At 44.3% G+C, this 26,813-nt stretch overlaps 1 protein-coding gene across 1 annotated transcript in view; it reads left to right on the top strand.

Moving 5' to 3' along the window:
* Positions 1-26,813, top strand: part of LOC149340163 (uncharacterized) — a 69,674-nt gene that overhangs the window by 38,480 nt on the left and 4,381 nt on the right. The gene's annotated exons all lie outside the window — the stretch shown is intronic.

The following is a 26,813-nucleotide window of genomic DNA, read 5'->3' as shown; positions in this document are numbered from 1 at the left end:
TTCGCATTTCGTCCGCATCTAAATGCGCCAGCCACAGATATCGACCTCGGAACTTGTGTTCAATAGCAGAACACCATGACCGCTGATGTATTGAAGCGGGTGATCAGACAGGGCTTCTGAACAGCCCTAAGGCAGAGAAGCGGGGCAGTTCATACCCAACAGTTCTGGACAAAAGCATTTTTCAATGGGAAAGAGTTTATTTATTTATTTATTTATTTATTTATCATCATACCCACAGCGCCATTGGCTGGCATTACAGTGGGGGGGTAGAAGAAAAAGTACACAAATGCCACCGCGTGCAGGTGGTTACAAAAAAAAGATAACAATGAGATAGAAAGAACACGGAATTATTATACACAAAAAAATGTCACAGCATGGAAGAAAATGAATCATTTGATAATATGGACACTACTTCCTCAGGCAGCTTGTTCCATTCCGAAACCGTTTTGGGGAAAAAAGACATTTTAAAAAGGTCAGTCCGGCACCTGTATTCTTTAACTTTAAGTGAATGATCTCTACGTAAAGACACGTAATCAGGGTTGGCTATATATTTGGTTCTGTCTATTCCAGTTCTAGAATGAAATATATTATGAAATAATTTTAAACGCAGTACTTTCCTACGTTTTTGAAGTGAGTCCCAACCCAAAGATTTTTTCGCGCTCGTTACACTAAAATATCGCCCATAGTTATTGAAAACAAAACGAACGGCCAAATTCTGAACTCTTTCTAGCTTTTGAACGTCAAGCAAGGTTTTCGGATCCCAGACTGTGCAAGCATACTCAAGTATGCTTCTAACGTTTGTATTATACAGCAGTTCTTTAGTCTTTAAAGGGAAAAGTTTAGCGTTACGTCGCAGGAAACCTAAAACACGACAGGCTTTGGCAGTAACGAAATGCACGTGACGATGCCAAGACATTGAACTTGTTAAATATACACCAAGATATTTAAATTCCAACACTGAAAGCAGTCTGCTATTATTTATGTTATAAGTGAAAATATGGGGAACCTTCTTTTTAGTGAAACACATATGTACAGATTTTTGTAAGTTAATATGCATTCTCCAGTTCTCACACCACTGGGCCACTTTACACAAATCCTGTTGTAATGCATCGCAGTCACTTTGATCGTTAATAATTCTATACAATACACAATCGTCCGCAAAAAGACGCATGTATGAAGAAATACCTGAAAAGATGTCATTCATGTAAATTATGAACAGTAATGGGCCCACGACGGATCCCTGAGGCACCCCTGATGTTACAGCCACCTCATGCGATTGTTTCCCGTTGACAACAACACATTGACGCCTAACGCTCAAATATTCCTTTATCCACCTAATAACGTTCTCATTTATGTTGTACCAGTATAATTTTTGTATTAATAAGGAATGTGATACAACGTCAAAGGCCTTCTTAAAATCTAGAAAAATACAGTCAACAGAATATCCCTTATCTAAAGCACTTGACAGGTCATGTACAAATTCGGTAAGCTGGGTGACACACGAGTAACCACTGCGAAAGCCATGTTGATTAGTATTTAATAATGAATGTATACTAAGATGATTCATAATACTAGTATAAAACACATGCTCTAAAACTTTGCATAATACACTGGTCAAGGACACTGGTCGATAATTTGAAACAACATTCCTAGGTCCCGATTTATGTATAGGTACAACATTAGCAAGCCTCCATTCATCAGGCAAGGAGCCTTCCTGTAATGACTTTGTGAAAAGAATTTGAAGGTACCTTGACAACGCAAAAGCGCAAGAAGAGAGCAGGATCGTGGGTAAGCCGTCCGGACCGGTGGCACTGTTATCTTTTAAGCGTTCTAAGAGCGACACAATTCCTCGCTGATCAAATTCAATGTTCTCCATGGGTTCCGTACAGTTCAAGGCAAGGCGAAAATCGGCAGGGCTATTGCTGTCCTCAGCAGAAAAAACTGAGCTGAAAAACGTGTTAAAGCACTTGGCTTTCTCCAGATTATCATGAACGATACTTCCGTTGTGATCGAGTGGCGGGATAGACAATTCATCCTTTCTGTTTTTTTTTATGTACTGCCAAAATTCTTTAGGGCGATCCTGGATACGCATGTCGAAAGACTGAAAGTAGGTAAATTTAGCCTCTTTGACCGAAGCATTCATATCCTTTGTAATCTTTTTTAACTGATCCATGTTATCTTCCGACGGATTTCTTTTGAAGCGCGCATATAGTTGTTGCCTCTTTTCAACGACTCTGCGCAGCGCTTTTGTGAACCATGGCTTGCTTTTGCTGCGACGTTTCGTCATCACCCATGACGGCACATGCTGCTCACGCAAATCAAAAAGTTTGGCTGTCAGTGTGCGCCACAGCTCATCAACGCTGAGTGAATCAGACAATGTTTCGTACACATCGACATAGGATTCAAGTGCCCAGGCTATCTCGGGGAAATTTGCCTTTCGGTAACTGTAAATGCGCCGATTGCCACAGTCTTCAAGTTTAACATACTGAAAGTTCATTTCCGCTAAAACACAACTGTGATCACTGATACCGGGCACTACAAGGGTAGAACAAGCTGCCGATGGTTGGTTAGTGAATAATAAATCCAAAACATTGTTGCCACGGGTTGGCTGCAGCACTAATTGGGATAAACTGAATGAATTGCACAGATTTAACAATTCTTTGCCTACTGCGGAATTGGCTCTAGACGGAAGACATCCTGAGCTCCAGTCTAATTCAGGAATGTTAAAGTCACCTCCAACAACTAAACAGTCAGTTTTAACAGTTTCAATCATATCAGTTAGGTCGCTGATGGGTTCAAGCTGATTTCCAGGTGGCCTGTAAAACGAGCAAACTGATAGTAATTTACCATTTAAAAGTCTAATTTGAGCCCATACTGCCTCACATGTCCCAACATCAATTTCCATCTTACGAGAACTAACTAAGACGTCCACCAGTATAAATACGCCTCCTCCGTGCCTGTCTCGATCTTTTCGATAGCTGATATAGTTACTCGGAAAAACTTCGCTATCGCTAACATCCCCATCCAGCCATGATTCACATCCGATCACAACGGAAGGTCTCGCCATGTCAATTAGACCATGTAGCTTGTCCACTTTATTCTTAATACTTCTGCAGTTTAGTACTAGAATCGACAAAACAGAGTGATCCGGCTTAACTTGTCAAGAGGCTCGAACTACCTGCCCCTGAGATTCGTCGTAAATGTACTTGACATTATTCAAGTAAAGGACATCGTATTTCAGATGTGCTTTGCCATTGGGTCCCTTGCGAGGTTTGGCGTAGTCCCATAGCATTTTCCTCTTGTTTCGTACTGGTTCAGAGAAGTCCTCTGAAATGCTAGTAGAACTTCCTTTCAATTTCTTCGCATTTGACAGAACAGCCTCTTTCTCTTTGAATGAACTAAAATTAACAATTATTGGGCGAGTTCCTTCTGAACGGAACCGTCCGAGGCGATGGGCTCTTTCGATTCTGGGGTCTATTCCCAGAGTAGATCTACACAAATCTAGGACAAGTTTTTCAGAAATTGGTTGTGACTCGCGTTCATCCTCGTCCTTAATTCCATAAAAGAGCAGATTGCACCGTCGAGATCGATTTTCAAGATCGTCCACTTTCTTCATCAGAGTCTGCCACTCGGAACGCTGTCTTTCACTACTCGCCCTACAGTCCTCGACAGCGGCCCTCATTTCCTCAAGACCTGCAATCTTTGCTTCTAAATGCAATTTTACTGTAACAGTTAATATGTCCACAGATATCCCGTCGCCAAGCTTGTTTTATTTTAGTATTAACGCGTGTGCTATCGTGGAAAACGTTCCCCATTGGTTTTATATGGCAATCTTAACTGCTCGACGCTAGTGATGGAAATACTTTAAAAGAAAGATTTTGCTACGCATCGAAAGAATACACCATTACCTTCAATATTTCCATAACAGGACATTACATTATTCCATTATTCAAAATTTTTATCCATGGAACCTGGACCTGTACGCACCACCTGAAAGCGAAGTGAGTATACGGGGTCGTACTCTTCAAAGAGTGGCTGCTGTTCGCGTCATAGGGGAGGCCGACAGTCAAACGAAAAGCTCAGCGCATTCAATGGCAGCGATGCTAATCTTCTTAGCTGCGACGAATGACGTCACAGAGGATGCCATGACATCACAGTTAGGGCTCTCTGCATTGTCAGCGAGGGACTCTGGGGCAGGTGGAGACGCAGGCGCTCGTAGCGCAAGAAAGCATTTTGGCTGAGAAAGTGGAACTGACGAAACTGGGGCTGTCTGGGGATACAAGTGCAACGTCGACTCGCGTCTCCCCGAAAGCCTACAGGAGCTAAAGCGGCGGAAAGAGTACGCTGCAGAGGCGGACAAGGCGGTGAGTGCACAGACGAATGTTTGGATTCCCTAAACATACTTTACGACAAAAGTTAAAAAAAATGCCGGGGAAATGTTTCATGAACACAGCCGTGGGCACCTTACGTATATAGTAATAAACTTGCCAGTGAAAGTGCTTCCGTTACTCCCTACCCTTTACGTCTCCAGACGACTTGTTAATGGGAACTTCTAGATACAAAGGCGGCGCTCCCGGAAGACACAAGGATAACACATTACTCAAATAGCCCAGAGTCCCCGATACAGTACCAGCGCAGTCTTGAATTACCTCCGTGATCACAGAAAGCGGGTACATGGGCAGTTATATACACCAGTTCACGTCGTGTAATGCATACCGAGCGCATTGAAGTCCTTAACTATCAGTCCTAGTGTTTAGTGTAAGCTAAGTCCAAACAAATTTGGTAAAATCAAGGGCAACTGCGTCTTCCGAGGCGACGCGCCATACGAATATACGCATCACAGGTTCAGCCATGACGGCGGAGAGACAATGCATGTTGTCGCCGCGCATAAACTTCAGTAGCTAGCGCAAACTTCGCTCCGGCGCTCTTAGAAAAGACAATGCCAAGAAAGTTTGGATGTAAGTTAACGTACACCGCAACAGCTGCCCAGCGAAAACGGAACATGTCAGTATGCCGAAAAGTGTGCAAGTAGTTTGCGCGGGGATGAACATGTCTTGAAGCTGTAGGAGTTTTTTTTTTTTTAGAATGGTCCATAAGTGCTCAGTATCAAGTTGATCAGCAAAGGAAAAATATGATTCTAACTCTATGTTCTAACTCTAAATTTGATAGAAATATGATTCTAACTCTATGTTAATGCTTTCATAATTTCCCTTACTGAATGCATAGACTTTTCGCGCAAGTTTCTATGCGACTGCCACATTGCCAACAGAAATGTCAGCTATCATAATACTGTGATCACTGATCCCCGGCAGTACTCTAACATCTGCTATAAGTTTGGGGTATTACACAGCAATAAATGAAGAATATTTCCAGAGCCATCATTGCGAGACGCATCACGAATGTACTGATGGAACCTAAATGAATCAATTAAATAAAAAATGTCGAGTACAGGGAACCTTGAGCACTGCCTCTCGGGGAACTGGCTGACCAATCTCTTCTGGAGAGGTTGAATTCACCGCTCAACAAGATGGGGTCACTTTCGACAGTGTCGAGAATATCTGACAGATGCTAAAATTCTTCTCGCGATGAACCTGGTGGGCGGTCGAATACCCCAACTTTGAGGCTTTTTCCATTCGATAATCTTAATTTACAAAACACAGACTCCGTAACAGCAGAAGAGTCTAACATTACACATGGTATTCCCGTAGCAGCGAGAATGAACACCCCCCCCCCCCCCCCGCCTCTTGTGCAACGATCACGACGAAAACACTGATATCCGGAAGGGAAAACCTCCGAATTCAGGACAGACGAATCGAGCCATGACTCAGTGCCAAGAACAATTGCTGAATTTATAGATTGAACGAGAAGACAGAATTCGTCAATTTTATTTTTAATGCTCTGGCAGTTTATGAGTAGCAAACTCAGCGGCCTTGTTTTCAGGGTCGAGCCCAGTGGTCACAGCTCGACCACACCCCCTGACTCGCTATCACACTGATAACGTTTTCCGTTTAAGTGCAGCGCATCAAACTTTAGCACTGGTTTCTTTCCATCCTGTTTGTTTCTTTTTGCGTAGGCCCACAAAATCTTTCTCTTTTCGCGCACAGCACGTGAAAAATCTTCAGATATGCCGTAAGAGGTGTCTTTCAGCTTATGCACACCGACTGCCATACCTTGAAAGAGGAAAATTTTACAAAGACAGGCCGATCTTTGCCAGCTTCGAATTTAGCCAGCCGGTGAGCACGTTCAATTACCAATGAGGGAAGTGAAAGTTCAGAGGCGCATAGACTAAGAACAAGTTCTTCTGACTTGGCAGCGGTTTCGTTCTCAGAGTCCTCGAAACCACAAAGAGACCAGGTTATTCCGCCTTCCTCTGTTTTCTAAATCTTCAATTTTGGCATTGAGAAACTTCAGCGCCTCATGGTTCTGGCGCTGTTCTACTGAAATAGAATCCATTGCTTTGCTCATGCCATCCATTTTTGCAAGCTGTTTTTTGAGAGAACATACACGCTCTTTCAAATCATTCATTTCCGTTGTAATTTTGTTTTGTTTGCTTCTATTGATGTTAATTTCGATACCATGTTTTTTGACCTTCGAGTAATTGAATCAACTGTTCAGAGGGACGTGGGCTCAGTTCAACATCTCCGCAACACACAAGCAAAAATAAAAATAAAAGGCAGGGTTAGGAAACACAAATAGTTGCCGCCTAACATGAACATTCCGCGACGGCACATAATTTCGCTGTGATGACACAATCAAAAACAACGTGTGCGGTGGAACCGGCAGCAATGAAGCTTGGCGAGTGAGAGAATGATTTCGAAAACCAACCTGCATTAATAGCAGAACAGTTGAGGTGGGCACTGCCATGTCGCCGGTTCCACGCCCCGCTGGTGAAGTGCCGCTTCGCAGCATTTGTAGCCGAAGATCGTTGACGCCCAGTGCACATTGCTGCAAACACAACGCTAAAAAAAATTTGGATTTGTCCGTTGCTGGGCACACTTGATTGTCGGGCTTGAAAAAGGACGGAAATTTTCATCCCTGAGCCGGCACACGGCTTCCGTGAAGGTAGGCTCCAAAGACGTTCCTCCAGCAGTCTGGCAGGCAGAAAAAACCTGCATTAGCAGAACAGAACAGAACAGGTAGCAGAACAGTTGAGATGGGCATTGTCATGTCGCCGGTTCCAAGCCCCCGTCTCCTAGAAGAGCTAAAAACAAACCGTGGTTCAACAGCCAGTTACACACTCTAACGAAAAAAATAAAGCGAGTCTATCTGAAACTTAGAAAAAGGCGTTGTCCTGGAAATCTAGCTGAACTGAAAAGGTTGAAGTTTGAGTTTAAATCGCTAGCAGGAACAGCGAAACCTTCTTTTTTTTTTTTCACTTGGAAACAGGTTGGTACAGGATTCGAAACAATTCTGGAAACATGTTCGCAGTCGCGGCAAAGATGACTGCTCGATACCAACGATAAAAAGTGGTGATACGCTCATTGAAGACGATGCATGTAAGGCTAAGACCTTTAGTAAATATTTCTTGTCAGTATTTATTTCATCCACTCACGAGTTCTGCAGATTCTAACAAGTGGTGATCTGATGCCAGCAGTTATCTTTAGTATAGCAGGTGTTCGCAGGTTATTGCGTAATGTGAACCAATCGGTTGCAAGCGGCCCAGATGATTTACCAACAGCAGATATCAAAAATTGTGCTGATACATTGTAATGTAATTTACTCGATTATTTGAAAAGAGTTTGCAAGAAGGGACTCTGCCAAAATACTGGAAATTGGCTCGCGTTGTGCCCATCCATAAAAATGAACCGAGAAATTTGGTAGAAAACTATGAGCCAGTGTTTCTAACAAGTATAACCTGCAAGACAATGGAGCATGTAATTTACAGTTCTGTCACGTCGCACCTTGTTAAAGATAATTTACATAACCCCGCTCAGCACGGATTTCACCAAGGTTTGTCCTGCCACAGTTGGTTGAGTTTACGTAAGATATCGCAGTTGCTATTGATAAACACAAAGTTATTGATTGTATTTTTTTGGACATTCAGGAGGCATTTGATGTTGTTGCGCATGATCTCCTTGTTTCTAATTTACGCAACTACAATTTTAATGAAAGAGTCATTGTATGGATTTCTGAATACCTATCCCTACGGCAGCAGTGTGTAGTTGTTGGTGGTCCCTCCTCGAACTATGGTCCTGGCACTTCGGGCGTCCCCTAGGGCTCTGTTCTGGGGCCACTTGTTTTTTTTTTGTTATATATAAATGATATTAATGCCGATGTTACTTCTTCGTTTAGAATGTTCGCAGACGACTGCGTGATTTATAGAATTTTAGATAGTTCACTTGATGTGCACAGCCTGCAAGATGACTTAGATAAGATAGCCGTGTGGTGTAATAACTGGGACATGACTTTGAATATTAAAAAGTGTGTACACGTCACCTTTTCCAAGAAGCGCTCCTACCATTCTTATATATGCACTATAAACCATGGGGCCTTGAAAAAAGAAGATAATTATAAATACTTAGGCGTTTATCTTACTGCCCGCCTGAGGTGGTCAAAGCATGTTAATTACATCGTAAAGAAAGCTGCTGGTATATTAGGTTTGTTAAGAAGAAATTTCAGCCACCTTCCACAGCATCTCAAAGAACAGCTATATTTTACTCGCGTCCGCACGGTACTCGAATATGCATCAGTGTGCTGGGACCCGCACACACAAGAACTTATTGATAAACTGAAAAAAATCAAAATAGGGCAGTCCGCTTTGTCCTTGGAAATTATGCCAGGACACTCAGTGTCTCAGAAAGCAAAAGGAATCTTCAGTGGCCAGAGCTTAAAACTCGAAGAAGAAATCTGAGATTAAAATTTTTACATGACATTTTCTACTCCAAGACTGGTATAGACGGAATAAAATATTTGAAGCCGCCTTTCTCTGTCTCGAAGCGAAGGGACCACAATTTAAGGCTTTATGAATTTCCTTATAAATGAGACGTGCTCCGTTATTCGTTTTTTCTGCGAACAGTTCGCGAATGGAATGCTTTGCCGCCACATACAGGTATTGTTAATGTTCTACCTCAAGAAGCCTTTTTTCACGCGTTAAGTGCATGATTTCTTGTTTTTTGAATGTGAAAGTGCCTGTTGTAATGCCGAAAGGCGATGCAGGTACCAAATAAATAAATAAATGGGTAGCCAGCTCACCGCAATTCTACGGTGCTTGATATGTTAGCCAGTTTGCGACTAACTTTCATGCATGCGCGGCGACCAGTGACTGCGTCGCTTCTTGCGAGTCCGTGAAGATCATTTAGGCACTGGCTGGTAACCTATATACAGGGTGTTTCACCTAATTAACGCTTTGCGCAATTATTAAAAATAGCCTTTTTTAATTAGAGGAAAGCTTTTTCGCCCTAGCATTGTCAGCAATGAAGTACATCAGAACACAGCTAAGGCGTCCTGACTAGTAGTATGCTTAACTAATACTGAATAGTTAACTTTTCAACTATTACTGTCGTACTCTTTAATTATTGACAGGCGTGTAGCCCACTGTAAGTAATATCAACATCAGTTTTTAGAATTTCTAAAACGTTGTTACCATCAGCCCTGTGGCCCAACAAATTCTGCCTACATCGCGCCAAAATACGTGCGCTTTCAAGGAGCATGCAGGGAAAGCAACCTCTCCAGTGTTCGTAAGTCATCTAAATAGCTAAAATTTGTTGGGCTGCAGAGTCGACTGTAACCATTTCCAGAAAAGGGTTGTAGCGCCGAAACAGACAACACACAGAAAGCTAGACGGGACAGGAAACATGTACGAACCAGCCCCCCCAACAAGTATTACTCAGTGAATGTAACCATGTTTTTGAAATTCTAGAAACTGATATGGATATTGCTTACAGTAGGCTACAGGCCTTTCAATAATTAAAAAGACCAACAGTAATATTAGTTGCCAATCCTGCTAGTTTGCACGTCTTAGCTGTATTTTGATGTACTACACCACTGACAATGCTATGCAGAAAAAAGCGCTCTTCTAAATCTAACGGCCTATTTTTTAAAATTGTGTAAAGTCTTTGGTGAAACATCCTGTCTATATAGTTAACAGATGGAAGTTTTTTCTCCCGTCCTTTCCAATCTCGTAGCGCGAACGAGGAACCGGTAGCGCGGCCGATCAAGATATAGCCGCGAAGGTCAGCGCTCCCTCCCGCACAATGTATTACACGTACACGCACTCTCGTGCTCAACGCGTGCGCAGCCCCGGGATGCGCGCGCCTCATCGTGCTGATCGAGGCCCGCGCTCGTTCCTCCAGGGCCCTCCTCGGCTGGGTTTTCCCCGCGCCGGCGATACGGTGGTGCGACGGATGTCGGACGCGCGTTTCCATGGGTGTCGATTGGAATTTCTAAAGGAAGTGACCTGAAAGGCGACAGCAGAGAGCCAGGCTTTCCGGCCGTGAATCAATGTCAACGGAGCCGTGTAGCTCAAAGCCGGCGAAAACCCATCTTATTTTCTTATTGCGCAGTATTTTCTTTCTTTCTTTGAATGTGTTCGACTCTTGTTCACTTGCTGTAGGAGTACGTGAACATTTGAATAACTTTTAACAATGATTTGCTTCAGCGACTAGGTGAAGCTGGCTTTCCTCAAGCACAGAGGACCCCAAATTCGAGTCTCTCGTTCGTCGCACAAACGTCATTTCCGCTATCTCCGCTTCTGCTCTTATTGAAAGAGTTTAAAGGCAGTCTAATAGAAAGTTTAACCGAGAGCATGGCGTCTCAGCAACCATTTGTACAGCGTCAAAGGTTAACATGTTCATAAGGATTTTACTTCATATAATTTGAAATGTAATTAAGCTGCTCTTGTAGGAGTAGTCAGCTCCGATACACGATGTCAACATCTGTTTTCGTGCGTCTATATATATGAAAAAGAAGTACCTTGGAGGTTAATTGCCCTTAACCTCTTTTTCTTGGTACGTCTATCACTTCTGGACACGTGTGTAAAAATGTGACTCCACATTAAAGAGAGAGAAAAAAAAAAATGTCGCATCAAGCAATGCTTTGATAGAGAAACGAAAAAGGAAGCAAACTGCGGTGCTGTTGTTGACGCCTATCACGTGGTCAGAGCCAACCACGCGATCAGCGCGGATCATGTGACCCTGCGCCGTGGCGTCACCGCGAGCATTCAGCCGTCCGAGCGCGCTCCCCACTCGCTGATCGTTTGACTATTCCCCTCTTCTGATTAGTTGAAATAGTTAAACTGCGATCCCCCACACTGAAGGTAGTCACGCTGATGAAAAAGAAGGGAAGAGAAACGGCTGAAGGCGGGGTCATGAGGCGCAAAATACGCCGCAATGGCGCCACGCATTTCACGCCCCAAAAGCACAAATTTCAAAAGCACGTAGTACCTGCGCAGGTCAAATGCGTTAAAGCCTAACCGAGAAGTCATTTTTGGCGGGCAGGCATTGTGTTTGAAGCTCATATAGAATATTACTTTATCCCAAAGTCTATAAATCTAAAACCATTCCTCGTTTTGTAGGTTATTAGTTTCGTAACTGAAAAGCTAGAAAAAAGCAACGTACAGAGAGAGCAATTAAGCTTGCGTAGAGCGCTACAGCAATCCACTGCGAAGCAAAAAATTTTTAGTAGGTGCTTGGTTTCAGAGGCAATGTTTGCAATTAAATGAAGCCGCATAGGCATACGAGCGACAAAGGCCCGAGCACTGTGCCCCTAAGAGAGCTGCCACGCTAATATTTTAGATTTGTTCCGCAGCATAGTGCTCCAGCGCCGTATGGACAAGGCTGCATACCTCTGTACATGAGACTGTTCACAAAAAATTTAAAGAACGCGTTTTCCGAATAACAAAGAACACTTTTATTTCCGTATAACTCAAGGCTTCAGAAAGCAACACTTCATCATTACGGTGTCAACAGAAACGGCACTGCAGCCTTTTCGCACGAATACGTGTTCGTTCGGTTTACTTTCTTGCAACAACGCGTAAATGCTACGAGCAGCCTTACAAAAAAAGTGTGATGAGTTTCTCATTTTAAGTAAATGATTTAATAAATCGCACTCATCAGGTATTTCTGTTCGCTTCTGAGTTGAGCTTCTCATGCGTTGCTGTTTAAAAATGACCACCAAATTTTTGATTGAGAAGTGATTTTTTTTCTTATTGAGATCTTCTTTAATTTGTGATGTACACACGTTAAGTTCATCATGCATTTCTGCATGGTTTATGATGTATTAAAGGTAGTTTTTTATTAAACAAAAATAATAAATATCTTAATCCCATTTTTTCTAACATCTCTTTAAGATTGAAACGTTGAGGTAATGTTCTTTTCAACGTAATGTAACGATCCATTGAACAACTATATATTCAACTTTTACTCAAACGTGGGGCAGTCCAGGACCAGACCCGCCAACCATTACTGCAAATAATTTGCATCGGCCCTCTGAAAGGAGCAAGTATCAGCAGGATCGAGAATGGTACATTGCAATGCTGTGGAAATACATGTTATACCGATACACTCACCTGAACCAAACTTCTTCATACCCCGTGTTCATTCTTTTATACTCCCAATCAGAGGCCCCATAAAGGTGTCATTGGAGTAATGCGTGTGTGTCGTTCTTCTTACAGCATCCTGTGTTTGCGCTGCTTTCCTCTTTGCCAAGTTATACCAACTAGCCCGCGACAGCACCTCCCTGTTACGATGGGAGTTGTTAAAAAGTTTTCTAAAAGGATTTTGACATGCAATATCATGCACGCAATATCTGACAGGTATAAACAAAGACATTTTACTGAAAAGTTTTCTTAGTTGACGTGCACCATTACTACTCGAAAAATTGAAAATAATATCTGGGGCGGCGCTTGAAGAGTGTTCTGATTCCTTCATGCATCATGACTTGCGCTGGAAAACAGTTTTTTTTTTGTCAGAAAAACTACTGCAAGAAGTCAAGAATTCATGATGTCAGTCTTATGTAGAAAGTCATCAAAAATTTATGACGTCAGTCTGATGCAAGAACACAGCGGATTTTGCCTTTGTAATTAATTTATAACGACTTGTCATGATTATATAGTGATATCAGAAACTCAAAATTCATTTTGTAAGAAAGACACGCATTCGTCAAATTTGTGGTTAGGTAACGAAAAAAAATGCCTAACCAGGAACAATTCCAGAGGTAAAACAGAAGTCTCTTGAGCGCAACAGCTACGTAATGTACAGAGGCAGCAAGTTTTCAACCGGCAAGACAAGTTATCGTTATCTCAGGTTTATTCAAAGAAAATCGCAATAATAAAAAGACAGCAAAGTGCGGCTTCCGCCTTCCGTAAAGTACGTGAGTACTTTACGGAAAACAAAGAGCTCTGAAGTTTCCGCAGTTGTTCTGAGTACTTTATAGAAGTACGTAAAAGTACTCATAATTCACTGCGGAAACTTCAGAGCTCTTTATTTATTTATTTTTTTTCTTTCGTAGCACACCAACAGGGTCAAAAAGATCCGTCTTCCACGTTTACTTTCAGCTCGAGATTGTGCACCGGTCAGACAAATATAGATGACAGACGAAGAACCTGAGCAAAGAAAAACACGCACACACACGCATACAGCTTTCACAGAGCACCAAAAATAGAGGAACTCTAAGTTCTGACCTCGGGTAACCGGACGCTAAGGGCAGGAAAGAAAGACGGTGGGATTGGGAAGGTGAAAAAACCATTCCTTTTTTTTACCCTTCTCGGAATCCACTCAAATCTAGCAGCCTTGTTTTTCGTTCTTGAAATTAAGTAAAACCGTAAGTTGGGCGAGTTGGTGTATGTTTACGATGAAAAAATAGCGCGAAGGAAACACAAAGGACAGACAGGACGACGCAGACGAGCGCTGACATGGAAAAGAGCCCACTGAACTAGAAACCAGATTAAATAAAACTAAAGGTTGGGCGAGTTGGCTTACGTTCGTGATGAAAAGGATAAAAGAATATCGCACTGTGCACTGCCCTCCAATGTATCCAAGATTTTATACCTACATTTAGCGCAATTGATTTGTTAGTGTTCGAGTTGATGTTATAGATCTAACCCTGCGCTATGTACAGAGGGCAAAATACATCTCTAGAACGACCGAAATGTCTGTTCTGCAGCTCTCAAAGCCGCTGCGAGAAGGCGAAAAAAGACAATGAAATTTTATGAGTTTAACTCCACCTGCTTACATCCAGACCATTTCTAACCAAATGTTATCGCTAGATATTGGGTGTTCAGCCTGGAACACACCCAGAACGCGTTATAGGCAAGCGTTTTGCTCTCTGTACGGCGCTATAAACTGACGCGCGGCGCTGCGTGCATATTTTTGAGAATTCAAACTGGCCGCTCCTTTTGTCTTGTCCTCTAACCTTGTAGTTAAGTCCTTCATGCTTTACTCCTTCACGAACACTGAGTTCTTCATACGGAGCCTGCTAACCGACTCCTAATTGTCACGTGTTAGTTGTCGAGGTGAAAGTCATATTGAGTGCGAAAACTACCTTAAGAAGAACGAAGGCTATGAGCAGTGATCGCACACGCTTCATGATTGGCCGTTAAGCATAGTAAGCACCTTGTACCAATCGTGTTAATTCTCTCTTTCCAACAGCAGGGAAAGGCAGTACAGCAAGCATCATAAAGCGTCTTGAATAAAATAGCCACTTTTCCCCTTACATAGATGCACACGCTCTGAAACTTTCTGCCATTTTCAGTTGCACTCTTTTTAAAAACTTTTATGAAAGTTTAAACAGCACTTTGGTTCTTATTGCGACAGAAGAAATTGCAAGCGTGAGTTTGATAACGCGCTCACCAACTATGCGACAAACTTACACTTAAACGCATTCAAGAATTCTTACATGCAACAAGGGCTAACACGAGGAACTCACATTTATTAGCTAACATGCCCACACAGCTCAAAACATAAATTTTAAAAGTGAAAATTAGTAATAATTACTCATGCAACACAACCACTCGTCTTCTTGCCATATCGTTTGCCTAACACTTCGTGTGCAAAACTTTATTTCTTTTGGGTCGGCTTAAACAGGCGAAAATTCCAGTTTTTGCAGCTCATCGAGTTGAGAAATGCTGCTGTCGATGAAGCCTGAGATAAATAGTTACTCATTTTGCATGCCGCTACAGGACGGGCCACACATTCTGATTCAGATAACCTGGTGCATGGCTGGGACTGACCAGCGTTTTTTTTTTTTTTGCTTTCATTTCCAGCTTTTCACATGGCATCAGCGCTCAGAACCTTCAATATTATGCTCTTTCCAGCGGCGCCTACTTAAAGCGGCTGTTATGAAATTCTAACGAAAAAAAAGCGCATAATAAGAGCTCGGCGAAGGGAAGAAACAAAATGAAAGACGAAAGCCCACTTCGGACACAAGTTCGAACGCATTAAAGCGTTGCTTCGTAACCGATAGTCTCCCCATAAAGGTTTTCCTTGTTTTCGGAACCTTGTGAGCTTTCCAGGAACCGCGCACGTGTATCTCTTATATGGATCTCTTGGCGAAGGTTATAGGAAGGTGGATAGAGCGCGAAGCTCGAATTTGTGCCCCTTAGGCGATCGCTTATTTTGTATGGATACCTGTGCATTTGGATGTCAAAACTCTTCAAACCACGTGAGTTTGCATGTTTACATTTGAACCACATAGTTGCGCAATTGCTACGGCACACCAGAAGTTTTAAGTCTTCTCAGGGGGGCGACGACTTTTCTACTCCTCCTTCCTGACTTTTCAAACTTCATGCCTAGAGTAAGTGCCCTACTGTGCTACTGAAAGGCAAACGTATTGACTTAAGACTTTTTACCGAGGATGTGCGTTCTGAAAAACTACACTTCACAGCCTTTGACAGTGACTATAGTTTGAGGGATTGCAGAAGAGAAAAGGAGAAATATCTTTACCTGCACAATTTTGCTGCGCCGCAGTCAAACTTGCCTTTTTTTTTTCATCATGATTTCGCCGCCGCCCAATTCTTGGCCCATTGCCAATAGTGGGCATGGGCCATGTCACATTTGAGGTGAAGAAAAAAATTGGAGAGGACAACTAAGCTCCACCTTAGGGGTATGACGCGGTAGCCTAATGGTTAATTCCCATATATGCAGGTCATTCTCTACTTCACATTCATAGATTCATAGGAGTCCTCATACCCCTCCTGGCGCAGTGGTGCGGCAGTTAAGCGATGCGCCACTGCCATACGATGGCAGGTGCTACCACATTAAAACAGATGCTTGGGCAAGTTGGTAACTCATTTTCACCGGAACAGCGCGCACTAAGACACGGACAAGAAGGGAGACACGACACACACGAGCGCTCGTGTGTGTCGTGTCTCCCTTCTTGTCCGTGTCTTAGTGCGCGCTGTTCCGGTGAAAAAGGTGCTACCAGCGGTGGGCCTCGTGCGTAGCAGGTTGCTTTTCCGGAGAAACCAATCATTAATTGAACTGCCACCTGCCACGGTGGACAAGTTTGCTCACTATTCGATGGCCAGGTTGCGATGACGCCGCAAGGTCACGTGACCTAGGTGGCCCACCTGCCTCTATAGGGTAGCTCTCTGGGGACCACCTGCCAGAGACATGTTCGCAATTTTTCGCTCACAGCACCGATGCTGGGTTTTCTGCGTAACGGGGTCATTAACGCTCTCACGTTAAAACCCATTTTGTGTACTTATGGCTACCACATACGTTTATCTGCTAATAAAGTGCTGCACAGTTATTTAACGCTCAAGAAGACTTCATAGTCGGCGTTCGATGGTCTGTCAGTGGAAGCTAACAGTGAAGCCAGCCATACAAAGCACTGGACACCATGATTTGGAGATTTAATCCTTCAGCTCTCCCCCTTCCACCATGATTCACGTCTGTGTCTCGCAAGGTTACTCCAGGTATCGTAACTGCGTGGTCGTTTGCGTTATGTGGGGTTTAACGTCCCGCGAATAATATAGGCCAACTGGAGCTCTTCAACATGTGTTGACCTATCGCACAGTACACAGACGTTTGTGCATTTCCCCTCCATCGAAATGAGGCCGCCGCGGCCAGGACTGCCTGCCGCGATCTTCGAATGATCAGTTCAAGGTCAAAGCCACTGAGGCACCGTGGCGGAGGGTATTGCAACTGTAGCATTTGTAACGACTATAACAAGTAACACTGCAATTACAGGCTCAACAATTACCTTCCTTTCCAGCAAGGATAGAAAGCTTCAAGCTCTCTCCTTTCGTTCAAGCCGCTCCAAACCACACAGCGATTTTTCGTTTCGCGAAGTCGCATAACCATGTTTACTTCTCCGCGCTGCACGCTGTACACGCAAATGTCCAGGAACGCATTCAGTACCGCCCCATAGTTCGGCCTATTACGCGAAAAAAAAAAAAAACTAACCGGCATTTTAAAAAAATTGAAGCGGACTGCGGGTCCCATGCAGCGTCTTCGCATTTATATTTTTTTTCTTTACTTTCGCTCGCTTTCGTCCTGGAAGCCGGGGCCTTGCGTGAAAACACAGCTTTCGCTCGCTTCTCCGGCTTCCTTCTTCTGTGTTTCTCACACTCGACTTGAGCGGCGAGACCGCCGCCAGCTGTGCTTTCCAAGCGCAGTCGGTATCCCCAGTCGCCCGACCTCCGCAAAGCGCGGGTTCGAAGCAGCCGCCGTCTCGAAAGCGGTCGCTATCGTGCAATGCTCGCCCTTCCAGGAAACCAGTATCTCGGAGAAAAACAGGCTGTTATTCGAGGTGCGGGCACATTGCGTGGCACCGCTTTGCTTCATGCAGTGCAGCATGGCGCCACCCAAGGAATCCTCCGTCCAGGTGGAGAGGAGTCAAAACTGAACGCTAAAAACAATAAGAACGGGGACGTGAAGCGGAGGCTCAAATGTTTCAGAGCCGTTATTGCACGTGGGCATTGCTCAAGCAGACGGCAGTGCTGTTAAAGCTCGTCTTGAACGCTGCTCTTTACCGCATTCTATATTCAACGCTTGAGATTATTAAAACTTCGCCTGTATAAGCGCGATTGACCGGCACGTTGGCTAGCGAATGATAACGCACATTCACGTGAGAAAATTTTCGTATAATGTAGCTCAAGGCCGTTTTAATTTCATCGCTAGTAGGGGACACTTCCGCGATAAGTGAATAGCAGATTTATAATGCCCCCCCCCCCCCCCCCCCCCCCCCGAACACAGAACTCTGTTTTATAGACGCCTTGGCCTTGACTTGATGTGATGGGAAGAAAGAGGACGGTAAGAAAAGTATGTGAACGAGATCCTTCTCTCTGCCACATCAAACGGACACCAGCGCATAAAATGTATGCTTGTCACAAAGGTTACGCCTGGAACCCGGCTCTACCCATAAACCCGGGCGCTAGCTTCGGCAATTACGCGTCGGAGAAAGCACGGCATGCTAAAACATTCTGAGGTCTCGGCACTGTTCATTCTAGCCGTTTCGATTTTCCGTTATTTCGGAGTAGGCGAAAGGCAAAAAAAAGAGAGAGAGAGAGAGAGAGAGAACAAACCCCAGCGGTCGACAGTAATTCGGAGATCTGCCCTGCGAAGCGTTTCAAAAGTCATCGAACTCTTGGCACGACAAAATGTATTTTCGGTTTGGTTTATTGGGGTTTAACGTCCCAAAGCGACTAAGGCTATGAGGGACGCCGTAGTGAAGGGCTCCGGAAATTTCGACCACCTGGGGTTCTTTAACGTGCACTGACATCGCACAGTACACGGGCCTCTAGAATTTCGCCTCCATCGAAATTCAGCCGCCGCGACCGGGATCGAACCCGCGTCTTTCGGGCCAGCAGTCGAGCGCCGTAACCACTGAGCCACCGCGGCGGGGCCAAAATGTATTTTCATTCGATCCCCACCTTATTGTATGAGGTGTAGGTGTCAACGGCCAGTCTACAAGTCCTCCCCTTTGCATTGTTCCGAGGAAACTTCCTGAACAGCGTAATCGTCCCGGTTCTACCGGTTCTGCAAACAAACGGTTGCCACGAACTATGCGAAATATACCAACGATTTCGCTGACTCGAGGACCAGCGAAGCGTGTCCAGCAACAACGGCTCAGACGACATTTTGAGAATCGCCCATAAATCATCCTTGCCCTGTGAGTTCCTGCACCGGTTCCCAGAACAGGAGTCGCGAGGAAACACGTGCCTGCACGAAGTTGCGTTATTCCAGTGGAAATTACCGGAGTTAAATTCCCGCACAGACTCCCTCGAATCGCCTGTGTCGCTTCGGCTTACATCAGGTCTCTCCCGGAGTGAAGCAACGCCACAAAGTAGCGTGTGGTGCTGAACGGCCTATGTGGTTTCCTCTTAACCCAATCTCTGGACGTGTGCGAACAGTACGTTTTGACTACTTTTCGAGCAATATTCGAATAAGTAGGATTAGTATCTATTGCGACCTCTAGTTTTTGTTGTGATGTTTTATAATTTTCTCAAGCAGCTTAGTCTTTTCAAACACAGCGATTGTGTACAAAAACAATTTTCAAAGGAATCCACTCTATGAACGCAATTTTTTTTTTCATATTTGGTAAGATTTCACTATAGCAACCAATATATCCACAGATCTCCCCTGGGCATGCTTTCAATTTTTTTTTTTTGCTATTAGCATTTTTACTATCGTCAAAAACGCTGCCTATTGGTTTTCAATGACAGTCTTACATACTTGATGCGAGCGATGGACAAACTTTAAAAGAATGACTATGCTAGGCACAAGAAAAATGGACCATTATCTTCAGTATTTGCATAACAGCATCTTGCAATATTCCAATATACAAAATTTGCGTCCAAGAATGCTGGGCTTGATAGTGCGTGATGCAGGCAACACTTTATTAAAAAATTAATTCCCGAAGGCTTTTCGAACGACGCAGGAACATATGAGTACTTTTTCTTTTGTATGACGCTCTTCATGTCATAATTACCCGCAGGTTTGCCATCTGTATTGCAGAGGATTCTGGTGTGGGCTAGTTGGTTCATACTTTCTACGATACAGACTAACACAGCGCAACGGAACGAGGACAATATAGAAGAAACTCTGTTTCGCGCTTCTTCTATCTTGTCCTCGTTCCGTTGCGCTGTGATAATCTGTTTCGTAGACTGTATTACAATTATGGCAGAAAACTGCAGGACCCTACCCGAAGAATTAACGGACTCGAAGAATGGAAAAGAAGCTCAGACAATAAAATTGATTGAAGTTGGGATGCTAGGGAAACGGAAGGCCGTGTTAAACCGTACTGCCTTGAGAACAAAAATCTTGTTCCGGGTATTAATCTGAAGCATTCAAAATTTATCCTATAAATGCTCGCCATTTTATGTAGTGACCATTCGGTTAGAGGACAGAATCTGATAGCAAGGCAATCAACTCGTTACCCAAAAGTTTCGATTTCTCGCCAACGCGTATACATCTGTCGGCAATAGTGCCCTGTCAGAGAGGTTTGCGTGGTGAGGAGACAGCGGAAAAGTTTTGTTGCTTCTGAAGGGCAATTTATACCATGCCAACTTTCATTTCATTGTCTAAGGCCACTGGGAAGTTTCTCCCCTTCTGGTGGGTATGAACTCAAAGTCACGCGAAGATTGGTACAGTATACTGACAAAAGCACTTCTTACCGCAGATATATACATCAGGCCCAACACTCACCACCGAATTTTAAATCGTGGCTTAGCACTTGGCTTCCAGTTTTCATTTTTTTTGTTATTATTTCTTATCTTTACTATTACATTGCTCTGTTTCACACCTCTACAGTAAATGGCGAATAGGGCTCTAATGGGGCGAATACTCCCTTCTTACTTTTCTTATGTTTATTTGGGTGATTTTCCAGAATAATCCAGCTAGAGAATGGTCATACGTGTGAAAATTTTTTTGATGTTTGTTCAGTTTGACCTTGCGCTCAGTGGCCACATCTTGGTGTTAAGTGTACAGTTCTAAAAGCTGTCGGTCGAAACAGGAAACTGTGTCCAAGCAAGAATGTTCATGATTATCTGTTCTCAAAAAAAAATGCAAAACTATCGCCTGCTCTCCTTTCTACGTATGTTCTCGTAGTTTTTCTTCTCTTGTCTTCTTCAGCAACTTCATTACCTATCTTTAGAGTTAAGTTTATAAAGTGATACTTCAGGCTTTATGCATGAGTACAAACGTGTCATCAGGGGCGACAGAAAAGAATTTAAGCTCGCAGACACGATGCCTTCACACGAATCACAAGCCGCATTTCGTGTTTCTTCCCCAGGCATACTTGTATTTGTCGATGTCCTTATCATTCAATCTAAGACGGTCGACTACCCTTCAGTTTATACCAGATACCTTTCTAAAGAATCGCACTCCGGATGACAGCGACATATCAAGGTTCTGGATCACCCTCGTTCGACTGGCTCGTCTGCAAACTGTAAAACCAAGCCTAATGGGTCCTCAAAAGCTCTAATTCATTCTGAGGGCTTCTGCGGGATCTCCAGCTGTCACTTGTAAGGAGCACTAGATCAGCGGAGGAGAAGCGTCTTATAATATCGCTGTTTGTGCTCAGTATAGAAGCGAACGTCCCATGTGTCGACTTTAATTCGCTGCCGTCGTATATGTTACGCCAGTTTTACGGCTCTGCAGAAGCGTATATGCCGCACGAAAACATGGCAGGTTGTCCTGTGCTTCTTCTGCGAGAATAAATGTTTTAGCGTGGACAGCCCAGCTCTCGTCTCTGCGGCAATGACACACGCGATGAGACAGGTGAGAGCGAAAAAACAAAATCTATTTCAAAGTTCACGAAGCAGTTATTGACACAAGATAAACCAGCGACCAAGAAGAGGTGTACTTTCTACCCTTTCCATACTGTTCTTTAAAACAAGAAAATAAGTAGACATCGAAGATCGGTGCAGTGTTTCCTCATCACGTTTTGCCATAACTGTTCTAGAAGTCACTATCCTGCTTTTTTTACTAAACATCTTTTTTTTTCACGCCGTGCTATAGTCTAGCTGTAACTGACATCGACGTGGGATTACGTTTTGAGAGGCTGTTACCTAATTAAGCGCTGTTATGTTGTCAACTGCACGTGCGTGAACCTGAAAAAGAGTTTCCACACCTCGTTAAGTATGCGGCGACTCCGAAACGCTCGTTCCAGCACAAACGATTACATTGTAAACATATCAAGCGTCGAAGAAAGGAAAACTGCGTTAATCTGCAGCGGTGGCTGGTGTGGAGAAACCGCCTATTTAGAAGGGCAAAGAGAAAAACGCAGCTTATCAACGAAGACGCGTTTGTGACTCCCAGTCCCAAATGTTTTCTAACCGAAGGCGTTATTGCGCAATCATGTTTATTAAAGCTGCATAAGTGCCTCCTCTCGGGCACAGGCATGACACTTATACAATAAACTCGTGTCCGCATCTGCAACTGTGTATTTATCGCAGCCACGCCATTATGTGGCTTTATACACATCGGGCACACAATCTATCTCGTGTATTTTTACGCAATGATGTCGAAGTTGAACCCGCATTCATGGAGCTGGTGTTTAATTAAGAGTTTTGGCGCACACTGTGCGCTGTCGATCGCGACCTTCAAGCAAGGCGCCGACGGATAGTGAACCGTTATTATGCGCACAATTTTGGTGAATTAGAGCCCCAGAGCACAGGCCCAATGCTTTTGTTACATTCGTTTTTTTTTATTATTATTAGCAGAGTTATCCTCGTCATTGAGGCGTGTACAGAACGCCTATTTCGCAATCAAACTCGATAAACGGAGGTTCGATCAAATTGCCGTTTTCGCTGCCAGTATTTTCTGAATGATTTACCCGTTAGATTAACGCACTGCACGGGCCTCTAGATAAAATGATAGCCCGTCGGTGCCTATTGCATAAAGGCGCATGTCGATGAAATGCTGCTGGTTGAGTAAGAGGAGACTTTTTGAGCAAACATATCGACCAGTGTACGACTGATGCCAGTTGCTAATGCTAAGAAAAAAAAGTGACAACAACAACCATGCTGAGGGCTAAGGCAAGTATTGTTGGAGCAGAGGCGGAAAACATTCCTGGCAATCAAATCGCTTATCAAAAATCAACGCCGTCGTTAGTAATAGCTGGGCTTGCCCACCTTACATGCTGATCAAGGCAGATGCGATGTTTATCGTTTATAATTTTTGTATTTCCATTTATCTCAAGGACAGCTGTAGGTTGAGCAGTTACGCTCGCGCTAAAGTACATGGACTAGCCAGTTACGCCTCTAATGTTTATCTGTTTTGAAAGCGTCTATTAGAAAACCAGAAACGCGCAGCCCATTAATGGCTTTCCCTTACAGTCTGCCTCTGCAAGTCACTTGACGTTTCTAGGCCAACTACAGGCGACTTGTCTCCTCTAGCGACAACCATCCTACGTTCTATAGTTTCTAAAACGGTCCACGCTTGGCAGGACATGCAACGTACAAAGCAATAAATAGTACATGTTTCATTTTATGTTTAAGTCAGCGCATGATATTTGCAGTGCACATTGCAAGTCAGGAAGAACAAAACTCGAAGGCCACCCGTATACGAAACAAGTCAAAGCACGTTGCGAGTTCTCTCTCATGTTTCCTCCCACATTCGCTATCGTTCTTGTTATATAGCGAGCCGGGCGATCGTGTTTCTTATGAGATGAAAATACCATAGTTGGACAGTTGCTTTGCAGAAGTTGATAGAAGAGCGCTTCCTACAGTGCAGATCGCCAGAACTAAATTATTAAATAATGCGATAACTGATTAAAAAAACTATATTGGAAGATGCCGTACGGTTGGCTGGCGATTCGCAGCTTTGCTCGCTCTGCAGTTTCGAACACTCTAGCAACGCCTAGCGAACCGTTAAATAGAAATAAAGGTTCAGAGAAAAATAAATACGGGACGATCAGAGATCTGGCGCGACAGTTCTGCGACAGCAGTTGGATTACAACCTCGATGATTAAATTTGATGTTTTTACTCTACTGAAGGCTTTTACTGTAATCCATGACTTCACGCAAGCGACAAATTTTTTTCTGGAGGGTGGCGGTGGTTGGGTGGGCCGTCCCCTTGATACGGGAGGAGGGTAGAGTGGGTTGGGGGGGTGAGTGGGAGGGTGGTTTGCGGATGGTGCTTCTGAAGGTAGAGTTGGGTGGGTAGGTGTAGGCTGGTGCCTCTGGAAGGTGAAGATGCGCGGGAGTGGGGGGAAGTGAATCGTGGATGGCAGTGGCTTGGTGGGCAGCTCCCTATCATTGTAAGATGCGGGGTGGCTGGTGCTTGTGGAGGGGAGGCTCCACTCTCTTACGCTACAGACAGACGCCGGCATTTTCGCATTGTGACGCTGATACTGCTTTCGCAGTAAAATGAACGCCAGGTTTGATGATGGCTGCTCCAGGTCCTTGGCATAAAGGTTACTACTAGTAACAGAATGGGCAGGTAAGAGGCTTCAGGAACACTCCAATTCCTGCGATAACAACTCGACAAAGTCATCTATTGACCTCGCACTGCACCGTAGTTCTTGCGGTTGCACGCCGGCATTTTCTGCCACAACCATGCTTTTTAGACATAAAGACCATTTGGCTAGACAAATAATGGAAGCCTATCGCATGCATAATTCTGGAAACACTTGTGTCAGTCGGCCTTCTGTAGTGGCGTCACAGAATGAACTCGATTTCTTCAAGGGCGCCCATCTTGATTGATAGCGCGATTAAGGACGCGTCCAGTGTGATCTTCCTCTGGCCAGAGTGTGTTCTTGTTTTTGTTGTTGAACACGTGCTTAATAGCTCACGCCTTGTATGACGGTTCCGTTTATGTTTGTTTGTTTTTTCGAAGATGTATATATACTCTTCCCTTCCCGTAATAAATTTCAGTAGAAGTCAGCGCTTGTGTTGTCGATTCCCCCCCTTTTGTCCGTGTTTCGTGCGCTGTTGTGAATAATGAATAGATAACACAACTACTCAACATTAGAGGTCAGTAGGCCACATGAAAGGTTTTTAGCTAGGCAGTCATTCCCCACGGCTGACGCTGCCTGCGCTTTGAATTTAATGGGAACGCTGCATGCCGAATTCAAGGTTCGCAGAGCTTGCACTGTAAGGAAAAAGAAACCGCATCCACGATTAAACCAAGACGGGTCGTGCCGCTGTGCGGAGGCACTCGCCGTGTGCGGTGAATGCATTAGTGCGTATGGATTAGTTGGCTCCTCCAGACGCTTTAGTGGGATTTCTCTGATGCGGAGCTGGGAATTCACCTGCGCAGCATCAGTTCGCGGAACTCTCGGCCCTGCTGACTGCGGCGTTCACTCGTTCTCACGATTCGACGTAATTTAATTATTTCTGTTCTCGATAGCGAGTAGCTCGCTGACATTGGTAAATTAATAGGCAACGAACGCCGCTGCCTTTAAAGAGATTGTCGCCCCCATGAACAGTACACATATAGAAGGAACATGCTGCATACGCATTGTTAGCGTTTTTTGAGGACTCTGGCATCTCAAATAGCCACAAGGCTCGCGCAAAGTTTAGCGTACCTTCTTGGTTTGACATCCATGCTTTCTTACATATTTGCACAGTCCCCACCTCGCGAAGGGTAGAAAATCGGACATTGCGCTTTGTTGACCTACATTTCCTGCCCCCTTTCCTCTCTCTCACTCTCTCTGTATTGTACGCGCCTTGTAGGTTTGGAATGCTGCATGGTTTTTAAGCGTCCCGATTTCCTGTGCGTGCCATGTGTTTCCCTTCTGTGTGGTGCTCGAGTGGCATGTTTACATCATGCTTGGTGAGCATGGTAGTTGGGGTGTTAGTGTAACTGACTTGCGCTTGGTAAACAACAATGTTTGGTGGACATGGTAATAGTGGCATTAGTGCCATTCTTTAATGTGATCTGAGATAGACTAAGACCAGCAAATGTCTCTTGCATGAGAATGACAACGTCCCGTTTAACACATCAATTTTTTTTTTATCCGTACGTTGAAGTCGTTGTCGATAGAAATTAATTAACACTTTTAGGATGAATACCAGGCTCGACAGCTTCACTGCGGGTTTTCCGCGTTAGTTTCGAGGTCGACCTCGAAGTCTTTTATTTGCAGTAAGCAGTACTGAAGCATCCCTCTAGTTGGCATAACGATTAATACCTGAAAGTCCCACCAGACTTTAGCCGCCTTAGACGAGTCCAAGTATAATTCTTGCGCTGAAAAGGTAAACGCAGTTAGCATTTTGTAGAAATATAGTGTCACGCCGCAGCTAGCGTGCGTCGTGGTAAAGTGTGAGGAGTGTCGCCGAAGGGGAGCAGGGGAATGCGCAGACAAAAGGAGAAGGACTTAAAACGGCGTAGCTTGCGAGGGTCGCGCTTCTCGGCCCAAGCGAGTGGGGAATGGTGTCTTCTAAGAAGTCGGTCCGAAACCCGAGACGACGACAGGACGGCTGGGATGGACTGGCGCTGTTCTTGTTTTCGTTCTTGCTAGCTGGCCAGAGCGGCTAACAGTGGAGCGTGTGTTTTGAATTGTGTTTGTTTCCTTCTGTTGTATTAGCTTCTAGTTAGCCATGCAGCTTACAGCGAGGTGTGTGTTTTATATTGTTTACTTGTATTTTGCCTTGTGACCTCTTACTTCTAAACGACGGCGGGAAAGCCGTCGATTGGCTAAGAAGTAAGTTTTGGCGGGAGGATTGTTTATTGGCGGAGGAGGGAGTTTTTGGCGGGAATGTGACGAGATGGGTGCGCGCGAAGGAGAGCGCCGAGGTTGGGTGTGTGGCAGCCGGACAGATCGGTCGTGTGTGGCCGGTGGTGGTCCAGGGGCCGAAAGCGTAGAGTTGGAGACGCGAGTTAGTTGAGCGGCGGCCGGACGGGTTGGCCGTGTGTTGGCCGGCGGTGGTCCGGAGTCGTGGAAGTTTTGAGGTTTTTATTTTTAGTTAAAGTGGAGAGGCCGAAATCACT

This window comes from Amblyomma mixtum, chromosome 6 (genome assembly GCF_055824585.1).
Source record: "Amblyomma mixtum isolate Tamu chromosome 6, ASM5582458v1, whole genome shotgun sequence".
NCBI classification, from domain to species: domain Eukaryota; kingdom Metazoa; phylum Arthropoda; class Arachnida; order Ixodida; family Ixodidae; genus Amblyomma; species Amblyomma mixtum.
This window is presented reverse-complemented; position numbering and strand designations above follow the sequence as displayed.